This window comes from Passer montanus, unplaced genomic scaffold (genome assembly GCF_014805655.1).
Source record: "Passer montanus isolate IOZ18808 unplaced genomic scaffold, ASM1480565v1 scaffold31, whole genome shotgun sequence".
Taxonomy (NCBI): Eukaryota; Metazoa; Chordata; class Aves; order Passeriformes; family Passeridae; genus Passer; species Passer montanus.
In genome coordinates, this window is record NW_024367819.1 from 3,855,573 (window position 1) to 3,877,588 (window position 22,016).

The window sequence follows — 22,016 nt, forward strand, 5'->3', positions numbered from 1 at the left end:
GGGCTTAGATTTAAACAGATTTTTTGCCGTTAGATTTTACATAAGTTGAATAAGTAACCTCATTTCTCAAAACCACCAGCTGTTGTTGAGATATTTACATCCCATTTCTGGATTTTGCAGTTTTTAGCTCCTACTGAGGCCAGTAAAAATAGAAGAACTGTGATGCCTTTTAACTGTTTTAGACACTATATCTACAAAAGTGACACATAGTGACAGACTGTGCGGGCTTAAACTACCTCTCAGAAATGTGTCCAGTGGGTGTCACTGTACTGAATTCACCAGAAGTGGTGGGTATACAGTCAGCGTGAGGTGGTGATCAGCTCTTTAAAATATGTGACTCAAACTTTGTTCCAAGTGCTCAGATTTGTGTATGCTTTTCTAAGGTCAGGTCTTAGTTAAGCCTGAAGACAAAATTGAGGCAAAATTTTCCTCTTGGTACAAATCTGTTTCATATACTAAACACATTTCATGCTTGACATTTCCACTGACATAGATAAGAGACTTGCACACAGTGCAAGTATAGAATTAGCAACATGGATCCCTGCTGATGAAAGACGAGATGAACAACAACAGCCAAAACCAAGGCTCCTGCAGCAGATGTGAAGGGTAAGATTCTGACTCTGCCAGGAACTTTTGATCTTCTTTTTGCAAAACTTAAATTTCAGTGAATTTTCTCTAACCAGTGCAGACATGCTGTTTATCTTATATCTCTTTTCATTCTCTTTTTATTCTCTACATAGTTTTAACTCTTATGTGTAATCTTGCTGTAGTTTACTCTGTTTTTCTCCATTTAGTCGTTTACCTAGCAATTAAAGTTAGAATGAGAATATATCAACCCATTTTCTGCTGCTAGATTAGTCATTCTGTGTCCTCACATTTGGATTAAAAGGCCATTGATCAGTAGAGTACCATGTTTTGAGTTTAAACAGTGTCTATTATTGTTCTAGTCCTGATCCCTTAGTTATTCATGTTGATATGTCATTTGATATAATAACAATATATTTAATCATAGTGTAAATAAAATATTCAATTTTTCCTAACTTAAAATGGAAGATTTCTAGTAATTTTTAAGTTTATTCTCTGAAATAATATATCCACAAAGCATGTGAATAGGCATACATACCTTATATGTTTCACAAATGTCAGTACAAAAATTATTTTTTGCCTAAAGTAAGAATGGAACACATCTAGATGAAAAAGAATGTACACAACTCCTCTTCTTTACTGAGGAAACTAATCTGCAAGCACACTATAAATACATTTATATGGTAAGCATATTTGTTCAGTAAATCATAAACATTCACAATTTATTAAATAAGAAAAGACTGTGAAACTAGTGCTTTGAATCCATTTTACATGATGTTTTTCAGACTTCCATGTTTCCTCAACCATAAATCTCCTCAAGCAATTAAAAGCATATTAAAATCATAATCAAATAAATGTCATTAATGTATTTACAGGTGACTCAGAATAAGAGTGGCAAAAAGACATGCTGTAATGCAGTTCTTCTAGCATAATACCTGTTTACAGTTCAAATCAATGTCTTCCAGTGGCCAATCAATACCACCTCAGTCCGTTTATCACTACTTGTAAGCCTTTTCAATACTTCTAATTTTAGAGTCATTGCTGAAATTGTATAGCCATTGATTGCTTAAAGGTTGCAGATAGCATGAACAAATTGAATTTTGGATTCAATTAAACCTGTTGAAAAATTGCAAATCACCTTTTCTTAAGAAAGTTTCGCATCAGTCTTTTAGATGAAATCAACTCACATAGATCCACTATAACCACAGTGTGCCTGTTAATACACAGACACACTGGTCTGTGGATCAGTGTAGGGCAAGCTGCAGAGGGGCTTGTACCCTAACCCAGGGTTGAAACAGTTTTCTCTTCCCATTTTCCCTTGACCTGAGCAGGGGATAGACAAACCAGGATACCATAATATATTCTTTGCTTTTCATATCAGGTATCTTATCTGGTAGAACCACACACACTATACCCCTCTCCAGTCTGATCAGATACAAGACAGCTTGCATCTCTGAGCTTCACACCCACAGTAAAAGAATCTTAGGTGAGTATAATGTCCAGTTATTTCAAAACAATGGCTTAGTGTCAGGTGTGATCATGGTGCAGCCTCTCAGTAATATGTTCATGGTGAGATATTTTTCAAAGACAACTGGCCACTTACGTCGGTGTCTCAGAAACAGAAACCTTCAAAAGTGTTCAGGTTTTTATTGAAAATCTGGCCTGTACATTAGCTGTAATAGATAGCAGAGTTCAGGTTCACAATGTCACAGCAAAAAAGAATTAGATGAGAAATTGTCACTGTGTCTTCTCTAAGGCTGTCCACAAGTAACTTATCACTGTCATTTTTTCTGGACCAGAAAGATGAACTTCATATGTACTGAAGAGAAAATTAAATGCTTAAAATGGCAGCTGTCCACTATCTGAGCAATTACTATAATTCATTCTATAATAAGTTTAGTTCTGTGAGTGCATTTGTTTCTAGGACTTTAATTCAGATTTTTTTGTGGCCAAATGCCAGAAATAGTGATAAGATTTTTTTTTTTTTTTTTGTATCTCCTAGGATAATTAATCATAACAATTTCAAACATCTTCCTTTTTCTCCTTTGTTCCCTTCTCTTTTGAGATCTACAGATATTTCTTGTTTGTTGATTTGTATTTATTCTCATTCAGCTTTCTGCATTGCAGACAAATTTAAGTGGAAGTGTCACTTGTTTTCCTCACCGGGGTCTTGCATACAGCTAAAGATAGAAGGCAATCAATAAAAAACCTTTGTTAGCTTTCTCAAATTGAAGTAAACAGCCCCGTTTTTATGTACATGCTTATAAGCAAACCTCTGGTGAATCTATCCACTTGAGTTGTGTTGATTTTAGATGTTTTTGCAAGTCAGTAACATTTTAAACAAGGTTATCTTAACTTATAAACTATAGACCTGTTTGGCAACTTGAATGCCCAAAATACACACTCTCAAACCTCTTGAGTTTTATTGATAAGCACTTGGCTTGTTTGCAACTAAAATTTGCAAAAATGGAATGACAATGAATATCTATATGTGCCACAGCTTTTGATCAGTACTATCGAGTGTTTTCTTAACAGTAAAATTAGAAATGGGCCAGTCTTATGTGCAAGTAAAAGCTGTGTTCTGTTGCAATTTTTCTGACAGTCTAGCTTACACTATCTGTAAATTAGTAATGTTTTTTGAATGTCTTGAATAATTTTAAAGGCAGTGATGGAGTTTGGAAAACCCAACTGTTCTCAGTATTCCCTTTATGGCAAAAGCTTCTGCTGAAAAGAAAAAGAAAAGCATGAGCCACATCAGAGATTCCTTTAATTGAAAGGAAAAGGATGACTGTTAAAGCAGCTAAATGGCTCTTACTACAGTAACTTGTTCTGTTTGTAAAAATTGCATTGGAGACAATGAGTAATCTCTGCTCTATCAACAGGTTAACTTGGACACAGCTATTCTGCATCTTTTCACCTTACAGGATCTTTATTCCACCCATGGGAATAGACTTTCATACAAGAAAGGATTAAAGCAGATATACATATGCTGTGTTGCCAAAGGCATTAGAAGGCTTACATTTTAGAGTAGAGTTTGTTAGAACTGAAACCTGAGGACATTGATACCTCCTTCCTTGGAAAGCACCTCACTATTGGAAAATGTAAAGCATCATACCTGGCCTTTAATAACAAGAACACAGTGGTTTTATGATCACAACCCTGGTAGAAATGGAACTAAGTAAACCTTATGCCCTGAGCATCTCCAAATTTGTGCTTTACAGCATCTGAATTTTCTGTGTGGACCTCCTGAGCAAAATGTGCTAGAGTTTTAGTAAAGAAATATTTCAAACTACTGAAAAGCTACAGGATCTGAAATTTAAATAAAACTAAGATAATATGCCATCCATATAATACATAACCTATACTAATCTTCACGTTTACCTCAGTATGTTCAATCTTTTATGAATTTGTACAAAGTGTCATATATGGAAATGCACAGTGAACTTTGATGTAGTAGGAACAGCAGCTTTAGTGAGGAAAAGCATAAACATTTAAAGCACTCAGATGACTTTAAATGTCCACATATCAATTCCATTTAAGCTTAATTAAAAATATGTAAGTTTTCCTGTTGAGAATAAAAGTCTTCAAGAGCATAACATTTCCTAGAACAAATACAACTGTCACTTTTTATCATATTCAGCAAGTCTGAAATGTATTTTAGCCCTGTTCCTTGGCAATACTTTCTAGTATGTCAACTCAACAAACCTGATTTAAGCTGAATAATACTTGGTTTCATGCCATTCTCTGTCCACTTTAAGGCTTCTCTATAAGCTTGTCTCTATCTGCTTGCAGTGGTAGAACTGGGTCTCGCAACTTCATAGGCATATTTAACCACTTAAAAAAAAAATGGAAAAAGAGAAGGGAACATTAATTTTGAAACTCTGGAAAATTAGTTCAGACCTCTGAATACCTTTTTCCTAACTATTGATATTGATGGCAATTAATGTGTTTATCTGTATTTCTGAAGGAGCACCCCTTTTTCTGCCTGTTCAGTATGAGATTTGTCACAGAGACCAGAATCTCACCAGCTTAATATTTTACTCAACTTGTTTTATATGCATTCAAGTATTTTTTTAATATTCTTCTAACATAAAATCATTTGTTGCTAAATAAAACCTCATTTCACTCTGTAACCTTGCTATGAAAGAAGTGTCTCAACTCTGCTTATCAGACATATTGAAAAGTAACAACATCTGGTCCTCAGTATTTTCATACAAATTGTGTACTTGTATATAAAGCTTAGGACCTTATTTTGTTTAAAGTCTAAGCTAAATATGAATAGGAAATTACTTAGCACACAGGAACTCTAGATCAATGTTGTAGAATTTAAGATTATAAGCTCTGCTGTCAAGATCCACAGTGCAAATTCAGATGCCATCCCCAGTGAGAAATGTTTATGCAAATATACATTTCATCAAGTAAATTGTCTCAAATTGAATTTGAAGATAGGGAGACATTTACTCTTTTCCCTTTTTGTGTGTAGAAGAGAAAATGCAATGCAAAGAATTAGAGTGATTTATAAAGCACTGTTTTGCACAAGGGGCTGAGATTTCCCATTAACTGCAAGCAAGGCACATAAAAATGTTTAAAGACTCAGCACAATTAAGTTTCTTCTTTTTTTGTTTTGTTTTGAATTAATCCAGTCAATACATTATTGGCCAGGGAAGGGATGATAATTTAAGTCATAATCAAAGAAAAATAAAACCACAGGCACAAAATGTGCTGGTTTTAATGATTTTTTTTCCAAAATAAGCTATTTATTTCTGAAGTATGTAAATCCAGGTGTATGAAGTATTTGATTGAATTTTCAATCAAATCACTTCCAACAGAAAGCCTTATTGGTATATTCCAATAAGGAACTTCCAATATTAGCCTTATTGGGATAATACAATTGCATATACCAACTGAAATGGAGTTCAGTACTTTCTGGAGTTGTTGCTTGCCGTTTGCAGCTACTTGTCCACTAGGAGACACCATTGCTCCACAGAGCTGAAAATGAGGTGGTGGCAGTAAATTATCGGAGATAATACATGTTAACAGTCTCTCTTATCTTCCAGGTCATTCTCCACTGTTCATAAAATTTATATTGACCCAGATTAAGTTTGCTTTTCTTTTCCAGGCATGCAGAAAATGCATGGGTTTAGCACTTTTCACAGTCTAAACTTGCAAAAAAAGAAAAAGAAATCAAAAAAAAGAGGAAAAATTGGAATCAGAAATATTTGGTGAGAGAGTAAAAGGGAAATTGTTTTGTAATACTTATGGACAAACAATCAATATTTAGAAGAAAAAACTGAAATTTAAAATACATTAACATTTTCATGTCTTAGTGTATTTAAAGATAAAAACCTCCAAGCATGAAATTAAAGAGAATATTGCAACTTAAAGATGAGATTTTTCTCCTTTGTGCGGTAATCTTCTAATTCAAGAATTTGCTCATATCATGGAGTTGAATTCAGCATTTTCTCTTTCATTAGAAAGATTATGTATATTTGTACATGTACATAAAATCATGTGTATGTATGCTGTATATACACATTCATACCCTAGATAAAACATTAAAATATTTGTTAAGAGTGAATTTGCACTCAGAAAAACCTTTAGAACAACATAAGGAAGGGAAGGATCTTTTTATGTCATCAGCTAACCAAATACAAGAATTAGTTCTTTTGGAACACAGATTAATTTTTTAATTCAATATTTCATACTAATATGTGTAAAAGTACATAATTTAAAATACCAAAAAGAAATGCTGCATAAAATATGTCTCATGATTTAATTTGTTAATATTTTTCAGGGTTACTTTTGGTCATATTTTATTTGTTGCCTTTTTAAGATGGATTCCATAGCTGTATTATCCTTATGCATTTAATTATCTGTGATCTAGCTATTTTAATCTCAAATCTGTAAATAGCAAAAGTAATTAATAGTTTTGAGATCCATAAAAAAAAAAGCTCTTATTTCAAACTAAAATTCTATTTAAAAATGTTAAAAAATATGCTCTTCATTAAATACAGGAAAATCCAATAACTGTGAAAAAATTAGTTTGAACATATTTACTTTGTCACTGAGATCAAAAACTCTAGGCCATACCATTAGCTGGTGTAAATCAGTGCAATTTGACAGAATTTCATAGAGTTAGGCTTCTTTGTAGTAGACAAATATTTATATCTTTTGATGTTGCTAAGTATACCTTGTTTATCAAAAATTTATTGTCTTTGATACTGCTTAAGGCAGTTCTGAACTAAAGAAGCTCTTAGTGGAATTTTCAGTATTCAAAAGAAAAGTATGAGATTCTTCTTGACACTTGAAATATCTTGGAATATTAATATGGCAGCTACCAGCAAAAAAAAAAAAAACAAAAAACCTAGCAATATTTATTCCTTTTAGTAGAGGTGAGTATACAGAAGTAAAATAAGTAATTATTTGAGATAGTTATGATCAAATTTTGAAAAAAAATATCCAGCCATTTTTGGGATTTATTTACAACAACTGTAATGCTATTAAAAATTAGTCTGTTTTCTAGAATGCTGCAGCAAAAAGGCCCAAGAGGAAGAAGCTGACTACCTAGAAAATAGACCTCAAACAAAAACAATCTATTTCATCTCACAAGTGTTTCAGATTTACTTTCCCAACATCTATGAGAACCTACAAATTTACGAGAAAAAGATTTGAAAAGTTAACAGGGAAAATAACAATAAAATACAGGAAATTATTCTAGACAATTTCAGGCATGAATTACATGTCTGATGCAGAAATTGGTTAAAGAAATTACATGGCCTACTGGATGAAATGGTGACAACAGACCTCTTAGTTTTCAGAATTCTATGAAAAATTAGTATTAACACAAGGTTAGAACAAACCAGAGACAAAACATTTATGATTTATCAACTTTTTGCTGTTCTACCATGAACTTCAAATGATCGTATCCAAAATATAACCATTTTCTAGCAATCATAGTGGCATTTATAATTATTTTTCATCTAAGTCATGTAATGAAGAAAGACAAATTCATTGTGATTCACTTCACCTTTTTTAGAAGTGTGTTTCCTGAGAAAAGGACATTTTGAAGTAACAGTGTCTCATTCAGCATCCTGGTCTTAAATAAAATTGATCAGATAGTAAATAAGATAAATAGTGGTAATAAAGGTGCATGACTTCAACGTTTGGAAGCTGAAGTGCTGATCCCTATTTATCTTTGCTAGTGACTGCAGACTATTCTTTAGGTACCTCGTGATAGGCAAATTAAGCAATTTTAGAGGACAGAATAACCTTCTGCAGTCTTTGGCTAGGGTGCAGATATTGAAAAAACAATTACCATTAGGGCTAGAGCACATCCTTCAAATATTGTACCCAGTTTCATGGTACTTGAATACAGTCTTTGCTGTACAGCAATAAAAGTTCTAAAGCCACGAAAGTAAGTTAGGTGCTATTGTAATTCCTCAGAATACTGTTAAAACAATTGAAGACCACTCCTTTTCTTCTTTGCCTGCTTCTTTTTCCAGCAGCTGCCTTGACTGTGCTTGGATATGCAGGACATCTTGTCTGACTCCTCTGTAAATGCTTGGATCCAAAAGGTCTGAGCTCCCAAATGACTGAAGAGAGTCCCTGCAGTTTCTCACATTTGACCCAGCTCTTTTCTAGCTTGTCTTCCATGTTCTTTAGTTCCTACAACTAGATGATGTACAAAGCACTGTATAATGTCATTAACTGTTTTACCTTTTGACAAAATAAAAGACTAAGTACATTAATATGTTTCATGTGCTACTGATATGTCTCAGTCAAAAGCACAACTTGTCTTTTACTCCTCATCCACATGAATGAAAGAAATGGAGTGTCCTTTTCTTTTTGCCTGTTTGTGCTCACTTTTAACTCTTCTATATATTGATACATATAATAAAATTATTTTGCTGAGGGGAGAATTTCATAAAAGCAAAATGCATCTTTTTCCTAAATGAACCTGCATAACGCTGCTTATCACTTCTCAAAGGGAAGTTACATATCATAGAGGAAATGAAATAATTGGATATATAAGCAATGAAATGAGCCATGTGAAAAAGAGGTTGGAGGATATCTTACCCAGAGACAATTAAAGGTCTGAGTGACGCATGTTACAAAAGTGAAGAGAGGCCATTAAGCAAAACAGTCTAGAGAAACTAGACTGGGAATATCTCTTAACTGATCTCTAATTAGCTCCCGAGTAATTAATTTGCAAAGTTGACTATAAAACTTGATAAGGCTTCTAATGTAATTTGATATTAATAAAGTCCTCAAGAATATTCTATGTCCAAAAAAGTGCTGGATTCTTTCCTCTTAGAATAAAATGAAGCTCCAGATATTTGAGAATAGATTAAGAAGTACATGGAAACAGATAGTTATTCTTTTTAGTCCTATTACATTTCCTTTTATCTCCATTGTTTGGCAGTGAAGCCTGATAGATTTTTTTATCTATCAATACATATTAGCCTTTTTTTTCTGTGATGATCAAATTTACCTACTTTCATCAATATGTTTTAGAAAGATGTCATTTTGTGAAACATTATCATCATTCCTCAAAACCCAAATTATTCCCACTGTAAATAAAGCTAATATCCAAGAGATTTATCCACCTCTACCTCCCCTTTCCTGACTTGCCTACAGGACAGTGTGCCTCATACACACAAAAGTGATCCCAAAAATCCTTAGTTATCTAACTTATCTAATACCACATCTATATATTCTTGTGCAACCCTTTTACTGTAAGGACAAGATCTTCAGTATTCATTAGATACATTTTTTACTAAACAGGTAATGACAGAAGCAGTAGATTCTGTTATTCTGAACAAAATATATCCACAAACTTCTGGGCATTAATTCCCTCTTTGCCTTTGTTTGAGTTTCTCAATACTGTTGAAAGCCATTGTCAGAGATTGAGTGCACTTTTCCCTGCTTCCCTAATATCTGCAGCAAAAGCACATGACAATGCTTGGTTAAATTTGCCATCTGTAATCCCAGAACCTCAGGTATATCTGAGCCAGCTAACTGCAATTCACAATAATGATTTAATATGTCATAATTTTCAGCATTCAAGCATTCGTTTTCACTTGGAAATGCAGAGGCTGAGATTCATAATGGCACTGAAATTTCCTACTAAATTTCCCATCTGGCGATCCTCTCTCACTACCACTACAAAATTCTGTATTTCCATCCATTTGCAGCTGTAGCTCCTTCCCCCGTGGGATCCAAGTTGCACCTGGCTAAGCAGCCTTTTTGAAAATGCTACAAATAGTGCAATATGTCATTTTAAATGGTGACGACTCTTTTTGGATGTGGAGTTAACAGCGGGCAGCCCACAACTTGCTGGCACACCCTACACAAGACACCAAATCAGAGTATATATATAATATTAAATTTAAGTAGACTTACTGATTTGCTAAAGGCCATGGAACAGATCCATTTTAAAGGGGAAAAATCATCTTTAGTGGCATCAATAGGCCAATAATGCAACTTCAAGCAGCTGTTCTTAAGCTGTGTTAAAGCCAGGACAAGCCCTCTTAATTAGGCAGCTCCTTCTCTGCCTAATGCCTGTGCAGTGCAGATATGCACTTCAGGAATGAAAAGAGCTATGTTCTTCATGCTTTGAGGGATGACTGAATCAACAGCTTGACAATTGCTGGAAGCATTTGAATACATCTTGTTTTTTTGTTTATGATGAAGGCATTTTTGTGACTGCTTTTTGTGACTGTTACTTATAAAAATCAGCTGTGGAGGCTGCTGGACAGAACAGCAGGCACAGCCCCAGGAGACCAAGATTCTACTTCTTGTCCTTGCCACTGGCTTGCTGGGAAACCCTGGACAAGTCATTCCCTGCCTCTAGCAGAATTCTCCCTTCTCTACAGCTTAGTTCTTCCAAAAATACACCATTAAAAATTTTTCTTTCATTCAGCCCACATTTCATCTAAACCCATTAGCCTCAGAATCCCAACACTGAAGAGTGCTGAAAATGACAAAACACAATTAAATCACAGTTGAAGATAACACTGAAAAAGGAAGCTGTAACTTTCTTTACTGAGGGTTGTTGCATATCACCTTGGGACTATTTCCACTATTCGTGCCAGACAGAGAGATATTTACTTTGTTTTGACTGTTTGGTTTAACATTTTATGTCTGAAGTCTCAGAAGAAGAAATTGCTAGAGACAATTTCATCTCTGGAAAAGGCTCACGAGGACTCTTTAGCTGCTTCCAGGCAATATGCTTGGCAATTAATTACTGAATGTAATATGTCCAGATTTCCCAGGTCACAGTTACAGGTAAAAGCTGTTGAAACCTGCTGCTGTACTGCAAGTCACCAATGATTAAACCAGGGAGAAAATAGGACTGCTAAAGAGCCCATACTATTTCAAGTGGTAGCACTTGAATGTAACTTAGGTGATAGTGGGTCTGATTGGGGGCCTTTTTCTGCAGTTTTAGTTCTCTTATCTCTTTTTTTCCCTTGAAGGCCTGGTAATGGTAAAAGCTGCCATGCTGTTTGATTTTCATCTTCCCTGAAAATGTTTTAGTGCTTCCACAAAGTAAAACAGACCCAACACATGAGACTTTATCTCCTTAGAATACATGGAAGATGTATTAAAATTTGGCTTAGTCTGATCTACACTGAAATTGTCACAGTTATTAAGTTACTAATTAACATTTCTTTTGTTTTACAAGGACTTCCAGTCCTTCACATGCAGTGTTTATATATAAAAATGCGTGGGAATGGACACACTTCATGCACATGCATTCAGAAACTGTTAAAACTCCATAGCCTACTCTAAAAACAAACGTATTATGAACGCTGGCCTTCACCTAAACCAATTTTATCAAAAAAAAAAAAAAAAAAAAAAAAAAAGGATATCAACTGTCAGGGTCCCAGCACCCTTCACTGTCTGGGGCTCTGAGCCATGATTCCCGTCACACAGCCCAGCCAGGCCTCCCTCTGCGATGGGATCCAGCTGTCAGGCAGGAGCACACCCACAAACTTCCCATCACCCTGTGGCTGATGCCTTTCTCAGACTGAAGGCAGAACAAATCCCACCAGGTTAAAATCTGGTTTAGGGGCCAGGACATGTGGGGTGTGTGCATTCCTGTGTCTGATGGCTGGTCCTGTGCAGGATCCTTGAGTGAGATGCCTTGGGATCTCCACATACCCTAGGCTCTGACCAAAATATGCTTTGTGTGTCTGAGGCAGCAAAGAAAGCAAGTGGATTAGCAAATCACTGTGACAATTTTGAATTTGTGCTAAGAGAAATGATTACTAAATTTATCTCTCTCTAGGACAAGGGAAAATAACTCAAACTCCATTTTGAGTTCAGAACATCCATTGGAAACAGCTGTACAAAACAAAAGCTGCTTATAAATTACTATTTTATATAAAATTAAGGAAGAACGAATACATGTTGCCTTGTGTTTTATGGCCAGATCAGAAAAAAACTCACTCAACAAGACTTAAAAGTTGTTTGTGCACTCTGAGTTAGACATACAGGAGAAAAACTGACAAGATATTATCAAGAGGTCCAAACAACAAAAAGAACTTTATTGGCAACTTTAGAAAATCAAAGAACTTCAGCAAAAGGTATTGAGCAACATTCAGTCAATATAAAACTCTTCCCAAAGCTTTAACTTGGCCCATTCAACTTCACAAAATCTAAGCCAGTCTGATTTTAATTTACACAAAAATTCCGAGAAGAGGGAATTAAAAGAAAGAGAGACAGAAAAGATATACCAAAAAGCACATATAGCTACCACTCCTGCTGTAGAAGTCCTCAGTCTGATAGAAATTTTAAGAGGAGGTAGGGTCAAGACATGTGCTCAGTGCATGTTTGGCCTTAAATACCCCTTGGCCTTCCTGGATGCTTCTCCTAGCTGGGAATTCCAGGCATTTAGCTACTCAGGAGCTGGGTTAGGGGCTCCAGAAGCAGGTGTAGAGCATTGACCCCAATGTGGCAGGGATTAACAGCCACTGCATGGTTGAGATCAGGCTTCAGTGATGAGACGTGTGGAGAAGGGCAAGGCCTCACCTGTCCCTCCCCTTCCCTCAAAGTCCCACCCCAAAATATCTCAAGACAGTCTTCCCAGCTTCTTACATAGCCACAGCTTGAATTTTTCCACAGCTTATAAGCCACATTTATATTAATTATTTCTGTTTCAGATGCATTCATATTTTCCTAATAATAGATTCACATTCCTGAGATCTAAATATAAAGTTGCATGATAAAGAGTCAAATGCTCTAAAACTGGGGGATGTATTTAGTAAATCTGGGCCATCTCACAGACAATTCTAATATCAGAGGGCTAGAGATCTATGGTTTTTTGAAAACAGATTTTACCACAGCATGTGAAGTCATGACCAGTGTTAACTTGTGACAACAGTGTTTAAAGAGTCTAATTTATGTGACAATGATATACACATTCATAGAGTAGGTATCACATGTGCTTGTCCTTTCCTTACTCTTTTTTGGATGTTCATGGAAATACATTGATGAGGAAATTTCTAGGCTAGGCTGAATCTTTGCCAGAACAGGTAGGACTAGTTGTGATTTATTACAATTTTAACACACACAGAGGCTTTATTAGGGTATTTACTGCAGTCTTTGTAGCAGTTTTTCTTAGAAGAGTTGGTTCATTGCTGGAAATATTTGAACAGTTGAAAAAAATGAATGTACAAAAAATAGACAAAGGTTAGATATTTTTTCATATCCATTTATAATCAGGCAGGAACTGAATATTTAATTTCAGGTATGAATATTTTTCACAGATTTTTAACAAACTCCTAATAGTATGAATGACCCAAAAACCTCCTAAGATTTTTTTTTGTTTGTTTTCTAGTCCTGGAAAAGGGGAAAAAAATCAACTCCTTTCACTCAGACTACTTGGAAAGACTAAGAGACTTGTTAGCACATGCTGGGATTTGTGCACTTAAGCTCTGAAAGGAGAGAAAAATCAATTAGCAGGAGAATGTGTAACTTTTTGTCACTTTCAGGTATAAAAGTTTAAAAAGAATGTAACCTCTGACATTGAAGTATACTTCAAAGTTCAAAATTGTGGATTCTGTAAGATATGGCTGGAAGGACAGAGAGTTCTACTGAATGATTTACTGGCTGTCTGCCATACTCTGAATTGCTGCCTGTCAATGCCACATGTGGCACCTTTCAGATAGGATATTTTTTCAAGCAAGCCTATAAAAGTGGCAGATATCAAGTGTGTGAAAGCGTGCTTTTGTTAATGCTCCAGAGTATTTACATTGACAGCTAGAAAAAGAGAAAACTCTTTGTCATTGCTTCTGTAGGTAGCAACACAAAATGATCACATTCACTTCACTCATAACCAGCTGTGATTTGTATTTTGCATCTAGGAAATCTATATATTTATGTCCCTCAGTGATCAAAATAATTTTAGTTTCCTACCAGGCAAACTGAATTATGGAGTTGCAAATCTCCTTTCAAGAAAGAGGTTTTAATTCTAATTCTTGATTTCTATCTGTTTTAAAGGTTGTGTTTTCAATCCTTTTCACCACAGACCTACAAGTTATAAAATTAATTTATGGTCTTGGAAGGAAGGGAAACAGCAGTAGTTGAAAAGAATTAGATGCTGTCTGGAACACAATAATGTGCCTACAACTTCTCTCTCCATGATATTCCCTACTCAAGGATCATTACCATTACACTATTTTTAAATAGCATTTTATGACACATATGGTTGACCTAAAAGATGAATTAGAATTTAAATGTTCTCTGTTTTATTCTAAAGAGAAATGTCTTTTTACTAAACATAATAGAAGCCTGTATCTCCATTACAGGCCCTTTACATTGCCAACTTTTAAATGAGAAACTTGACTCACAGAGAAAAAAATCATTGTACTGTAGGCCATCACTGTATTTTACTATGTCCATCATCTTAGACAATAGTTTAAATATGTGCATATTTACGTAAATTGGGGGGTGGGAGGGAGCAGAAGCAAAGATTTGAAAAAATAAATAAAGTAAATTAAAAAAACAGAAACAACACCAATAGAAGTAAAGCCAGAGTAACTACTAAATAAAAATTAAATTGAGGAAGACAAAACTCTCTTCTTTAACCTTTTAAACGAACCTGAAACCAATAATGTACGCATTATTTAGCCAGTATACCTAACTGGGGCTACCATGCTTCCCTTGCCCTGTCCTGTCTTTTCCCTATAGCAATGCTATGCATCATTCCTTCACCCAGGCATCTGCAGAGGCCTCTCCAAGAGTGAGAGGTTATATTCCTGAATCTTGCAGGGCTGAAACTCTCCAATACATGGTGTGTAACACAGCTCACTCCTGATTGAGGTCCCTGGATCCACCATTATGTATTTAGCTTGAAAGAAAATGCTTAGTGCATTAAAGCAAATGAGAATCCACAGTGTTGTTAAAGTGCAGACATAAACCATTTTTTAGCTAATCCTGCTGAAGCAGCTAGCAGTGATATATTGTAATGTGGCAATAGTTTCTGAATTGTTTTCTGTGAGCAGGAATACCAGAAGTATATGTATTTGCAAAATAAGTTCAGACTGCTTTCCTTTTCATCTGTTGCTGACTAGGTAGTTTGGGTATTCTTTTTCAATATTTAAATAATATTTTTTAATTTCTTATTTCTTTTCATGATGCTAACACACTTCTAACTCCCCAGGAACCAAGAGGATTGGATAAACAAGGTTGGCTGCCTGCAGGCTTGTTGGTCATTTTGTTGGAGAGTACAGTATCATTGTCTTGGCAGCACGTGTTCCTTTGATTCATTTCCACTATCAGTGCTTGGGCTTTGCCTGAAGGATGGTTTATTGAAAAGTACCATTACCATCATTAATTCTTCTTGTGGAAGAAGAATAACAAAAAGATGTTTATGGATTAAGAAGAACAAAAATCAGTCCCTCACAGCACATAGAGAAATGTGTGTTAATTTATGTAATTATTCATTAATTTATGTAATATATGTTAATTTAGGCCATCATTGGAATTACCTTGTGTAGTCATCCATACCTGATGTAGTGTTAAAGAATAAATAAATAATACATCAGCGTCTACAAAGAGAGAAGGACAATATAAGCTTAGACTTTCTAATTTTCTGGCTATTCCAGACTAGCCCCTACAGCTATGTCACTGTCATTAATCTTGGGACAAGTTAAAGAGTGTCATAAAGGTGAATTTCAGTCCTGAGAGAATATATACACTGTGCTGGGATGAGAACATGTGGCATTGTTCCAGGAACTGGCTCTGGAAGTCAATGGCCAGCAGCACAACTACACAGATTTCTTTAGTAGCACAAGCCCAGCTCTTTGATTCTTCTTGGTCCCTTAAGATGATTTTGTTTTAGCTATAAGATCATGTTTTCATCTATTCTCTAGAAATTTACATTACAGCTAAAGGTCAGTGGTATTTTGGCTACAGAGTTTGTCATAAAGGTGTTATGATATTAAACAATTAGAAGACAGCCCTGGGAATTACAGAGATGGGAACAGCAAAAATAAGTGGTACATATGGAATGTGTGCAACAGTCTGCACATATTACAGCTTACTGTTATTTGCGTTGCTTCAATATTGGATTTGTGTGTATTTCCTTAGCTCTTGAGGTGGACAAAACTGATCAGGTAATATCATTTAATAACAAAGTGTTATTGCTACTCGTATAAAAAATCTGGCTCATAAAACCCTGAGGCAATGCTTTTTATTCTGTTCTTGGTAAAAGTCAAATGTGTGGGATATAATACAAGGGAGTTAGTTGAAATAAAAAGTGAAATAAATAATGACCTGGGAAATTAGTGAACGTCATTGAATATATGAAATACATTACTGAAAATAAGCAAGTTATTTTATTATAGCTGTTGCTTATTTAAACAGTATATTAATTACTGAGTAATTGAGACTATTTTTCCTCATTATTATTATTATTATTGGGACCTGTATTCAGGAAGAGCTTTGTTTAACCATATTCTGTATGAATAGCCTGGTAATTTACCACTGGCCTAAATTGTATCCTCTGGATGAACACCACATGGTCTATCAAGAGGGACCATGCTACATCATCCTGTTCTGTCCAGTTTTCAGAGTCTGATTGTGTATAAATATGAAGTATTTCTGAGCTTTTCTGTAATAACAGTGCAATATCTTTCCTGAAGCTGGGAGGTTTTTTGTATTTTTACACACTGTAAAGAAAATCTATGCAAAAAAGAAAAAATAATACTGTCAGAGGGGAATTATGTATAAAGTCATTGTAAATAGATTGGGAAAGTAAGTTCAATATCCGATTTTGAAAAACAACAAATCTTTTAGAAGTAGCAAGCAAATTTAATAATGAAAATGAAAAAAGATTAAGTAATAACTATAATTCCATTTCTTATTTTTATTTATTTAAGATATTTTGTTGTATTCAGACTTTGAAATGTCTGCTTATATTTATAATGAGTTCTATTTTGCTATAAAGTTCTTCCATATACCAGTTCACTTCATGTTTTTATACATTGCCAAGAAGAGAAACTGTAATATAATTTTTCTTGGGAAGGAATGTTTCTTGAGTGTTCCTCATTTAAGAAGCTGTCCACGTAACTCACAGCTGTGGCTTCACAGATTAGATTCAGTGATTGCTCTTTATAAAGCAGTCTTATCCTATGAAGCTGTCCTAAAGTTAGCTACAACAGTGTATTTCAACACATAAAAAAAACTAACAAGGTTTTCAGAGCTGTTGCATACTTGTATCTTTCATTTATTTCTAAAGAGGCTGCAGGTGCCCTGAATTGAAAGTAATCATACATATGGTTAAATATTATTAGAAATAGAAACAGAAAAATAAAAAAATATCTGAAAACTGTTTGTAGTGGCTTTATTGCGGATGGGTTTCAGGTGCCCAGTAAGCTGCTCTATCACTCCCTCTCCTCAACTGGACAGGGGAGAGAAAATACAGTCATAGTCTCTTGGGTCCAGATAAGGAGATAAAATACAGTCAAAGGCTTGCGGGTCCAAATAAGGACAGGGAGAGATCATACAGAATTGTCATATTGTCACAGTCAAAAGAGACTTGATTTAGGAAAATTATGTGAATTTATAGTCAATAAAATCAGAGTATGGTCATGAGAAATAAAATAGATCTTAAAACACCTGCTTCCACTCTTCCTTTCTTCCTGGGCTCAATTTCAACCCCAATGTTTCTGCCTCCTCTCTCTAACTGCACTGGGCCACAGGGAATGGGGCCTGCATATGTGACTCATGGGGATGGGGCTGTGCAGGGATGGGAGCTGGACTCAGTGAACCTTGAATGAAGGTGAACCCTTCAATGAACCTCAATGGACCCTTCTAAACCAGCGTATTCTGTGATTCATCACACTCATCTCTGCTGCTCCTTCCTCCTCACACTCTTCTCCCGCTCCAGCTTGGGATCCACCTACATGAGGCAACCCTCAAGGATCTTCAGCATGGGTCCTTCCCACAGGTTACATTTCTTCACAAAATTTTCCAGAGTGGGACCCTTCCACAAGGCGCAGCCCTTCAGGAACAGGCCGCTCCAGTGTGAGTCCCACACAGTGTCACAAGTTCCCCAGGGAACCTGCTCCAGTGTGAGTTCCTCTGTCCACAGGGCCACAACCTCCTCAAGACACAGTTGACCCTTTGGTCTGCCAGGGCACACTGCTGACTCATATTTAACTTGCTTCAAGAATAACAAATTAGAATAATATATAAAATTTATACATCAAATTTTAAAAATTAAGAGAGAAATGTGCTGAAGAACTGTAAAGCTGAAACGAATTTTATTTTATGCTGCAAAAATCTTCAATCTTTGCTTTACTGATTGAGAATGTATCGACTCCTACTGTACAGAAAATCTGTGATATACAATTGTGATTTTAAATGACTAACTTAGTTTGCAATTTGAAGCAGTTATCTTCAAGAAAAATCCTCCAACAAATTTCATTTTCATACAATCTGCAGAGTATATCAGAACAAAAATTGTATTACTTTAAATTTAGCAAAGCACTGTATGTGTAAAGTAAACTTTACAAAACTGAATCTGTCAGCTAAAATAAGGTAATACATACAAACGCTTGTATACATATATTAGGTAAATAACGAAAGTGACTAAACTTTTTAAGTAGTTTTCCCTAAAGGAAATGGAACAAATTTAAAAGTCACTTTTTTTTTTTCCCTCACAGTGAGAGCTCTAGTTTGCTTCTCAGCTATGAATTAATTTAGGCTTTAACTTAGAAGTTTCTCTTGAATCTTACAAGAGGACCTTGCAATAAACTACAACTCAATTTCAAAGCTGCTATTTAAACAAAATCCAATAGAAAATTGATGTCGTGACATAACACAAATGTAACTAAACTAATTCAGAACCCTTAATTTTCTATTGGTGTAGATACTTGTAATTTATTTTTTATCCCTTTTTTTCCCCCAAGTTGGCATATAAAGGACAGATGAAATTTTTTATTGCTAATATAGTAAAGGTTACCATCCAACAAAATATCATTAACAGTTCCTGCAGTATGACAAGAGCATCTCAAAAAATGTCACATCTAACATGGGCAAGTCAATGAGATTTATGCTGTCAGGATATGTATTTTAAGGGCACTGACACACTGCAAATGGATAGAAACAGAAGATTACGATTCATTTCCACAAGTTCTTATTATATGTCTCAGTCCTGTAGTGAGATATAGCAAAATGAATGGGTGAGGAAAAGAAAATTCTTTTATTCTGAGGTGGGAAAAGTTGTTATATTTCCAATGAAACAATTTATGTAAAGTAAAATTTATGTCTATGTCCCTAGCTTTGAAACCATTGATATAGAATTAGAATTATAAATCCTGCCTTCCTTACAAAAAGTTCCACTCTGTTAGGTACCAGCTGAGCAAAAGAACTTGGACTTACTCCATAAACTGTGTGTGAGTGTCTACACTGAAAGTCAGTTCATGTGTTTGTCTTGAGACACTTCAGTTCTTATATAAATACAAAATTTCCACTCATTTCAGTTAAGCCAACTGTGTACCTCAGTTCTTTGAGGAATCGAAAGCTCATAAGAAGTTATCTTTTTTTTTAGTATGATTTTTTAATGAATAGCTTCAGTAATTTTATGTCTACAAACTTGGAGTTGTGCAAAACCAGTGATTTTTAAAAAGCTTTCTAAAAATATTCTGAAGTACCATTTATAACTGGAATTCAATGTAAGAACAAATTAATCTAAATGCTTTGAACTCTTAGCGTTATGTTCATTATATAGAAGTCTTAGCTGCTCATCCACTGCATGATGTAATTCCCTGCATGAAATTTTGCTTCTTGATCTCCACAACTTAAGCTCATTGGTGGCATCAAATATAGAGATCCTAAGGACTACAGCTGTCTGAAATATTAAATCCCTTATTAATAAATACTGGAAGAGCAACATAATGATTTTATAACACTTCAAGGCATCTGGTTTCTATCTTTACCACAGTGAATGAAAGTAACAAATGGCCACAGTCCCATATCCACAAAAACAATGAATCAGCACTGTGGGTAACCATCAAATAAACTGTCAGCTGTAGCCACAAAAATCAGAGGGAGTGTAGGTGCGTATAACCACAGTAATACAACAGAGTAACACAAAACTACCAACAATTATACTCTAAAAGCTGAACAGGCATTTTTTGGGCCCTTGATGCACCTTTTTTCTGAATTGCTTTAAGCAACTCAAGAAAAAAACTTGGTAAGAATAGATTGAAAAAGATGGAGGTCAGCGTATCTGTGAATGATGGAGTTTTGTTTTCCAGCTGCATTTTTTAAATGATAGGGAACTTAAGAAAAGGTTTAGTGATATTAGAAAGCATGCATTGGAATAACGTATGAGGTTTGTGTAGTGTTCTTTTAAATTCAGACATTTCACAGATCATGCAAAAGAATAATTTGTGGTGGTGTCTGCTCTAAAGGACCCATGTAATTGTGAATGTGGGAACAAGCAGAATCAATGTTAGCTACACAAATCTGCTCTCTGCTAAAAAACCCAAATGTGTGGAGTCATGCTCTAAAAAGTGTCATAGGCAGCTGAGCTCCCTGTTTATATATTCTCTAGGATGTTAAACAGGGAGCACACATCATTATCCACCTCATAGATATCCACTGCTTTGAAATATACAGTGCAGAACATTATTGTGCTATTTTCTATGGAGGTAATAAAAGTCACACACTCTGCTTCCAAATTACCTCTAAAAGACACAACATTACAATATTTTATCTGAATGTCTGATAAATGTTTCTTCAGCAATGTGATGCACACTCTTTCGTAAACATGCAATAAAATTCCCATACTATGAGAATGTGAATTATTTAAAGACAGTCTTATTCCATTTGATAACAAAAAATAACATCTTGAAAGCATCTAAAATTAAGTTTATTTAAAGAGGAATGGGATACTTTGACAATTTTGTAATATTGTCTAGAAAACAAATAGACATTTATTTTTTTTTTTTTTTTTTTAAACTATAGCTAGAAAATTTCAGGTCAGCTTTCTACACCCTCAGGAATAAACAGAATAAAACCAGATAGTTCTACTTTAAGTAAAATCAGCTGAATTATCTAATTGATTTTTTTTTTTTTTTTAACTATAGCTAGAAAATTCCAGGTCAGCTTTCTACACCCTCAGGAATAAACAGAATAAAACCAGATAGTTCTACTTTAAGTAAAATCAGCTGAATTATCTCATTAAAATTCATCAATTATTGAGTGTACATTCTTCTAAGTAAGCATTTTAGTGGAAATGAGTCACTTGTTTGTGCTTCTATTATCAACTCTAGGTAAGCTCCAAGTCAGAATGCATCTTATTGACATTTACTAATTACACAGAAGCAAAAATCATATGCCACTTTTTAGATAGCAGATTTATGCTATTTTTTTCCTTGGAGAAGCAACTCACCTGTTTACAGTGAAGAGAAAATTGAAGGTTACAATTTAACACACTTTGTGTTAAAATGTCAGGAAAGCTGGTATCTCCACAAAAAGAAGTAATCCGTGTCTCCACATAGCTGCAGCCCTTTTTCTGGAGTCTTTAACTATAGTTCTGTGGTCAAACAGTGAATTTATACTGATCTAGATAAATCGAAAAATATTTATATATAATCCTTCTCTTTGTGTATAGATTTATAAATGCATATATATTTAAAAGTCCATTTTGGAACTAATTATCCCACAGCTTTGTTTACTGCCCACACAGTATAAAGTCCTATATAGTGCTGAAGCAGAAATGAGCATTAAGAACCTCAGGGGAGGGAAGTGAAAATGTTGGCTTAAACAATTTTAGTTTGTAGATCAAACTATGAGAAACACAGGCTGTTAAAAAATTTATGAGATGAAAATTTCTGACAATCTAATGTCTAACCAATGACATTAACCTATACAAATGAAGAACAATTGTTCTTCAAGACCTCACAAGACCTCAA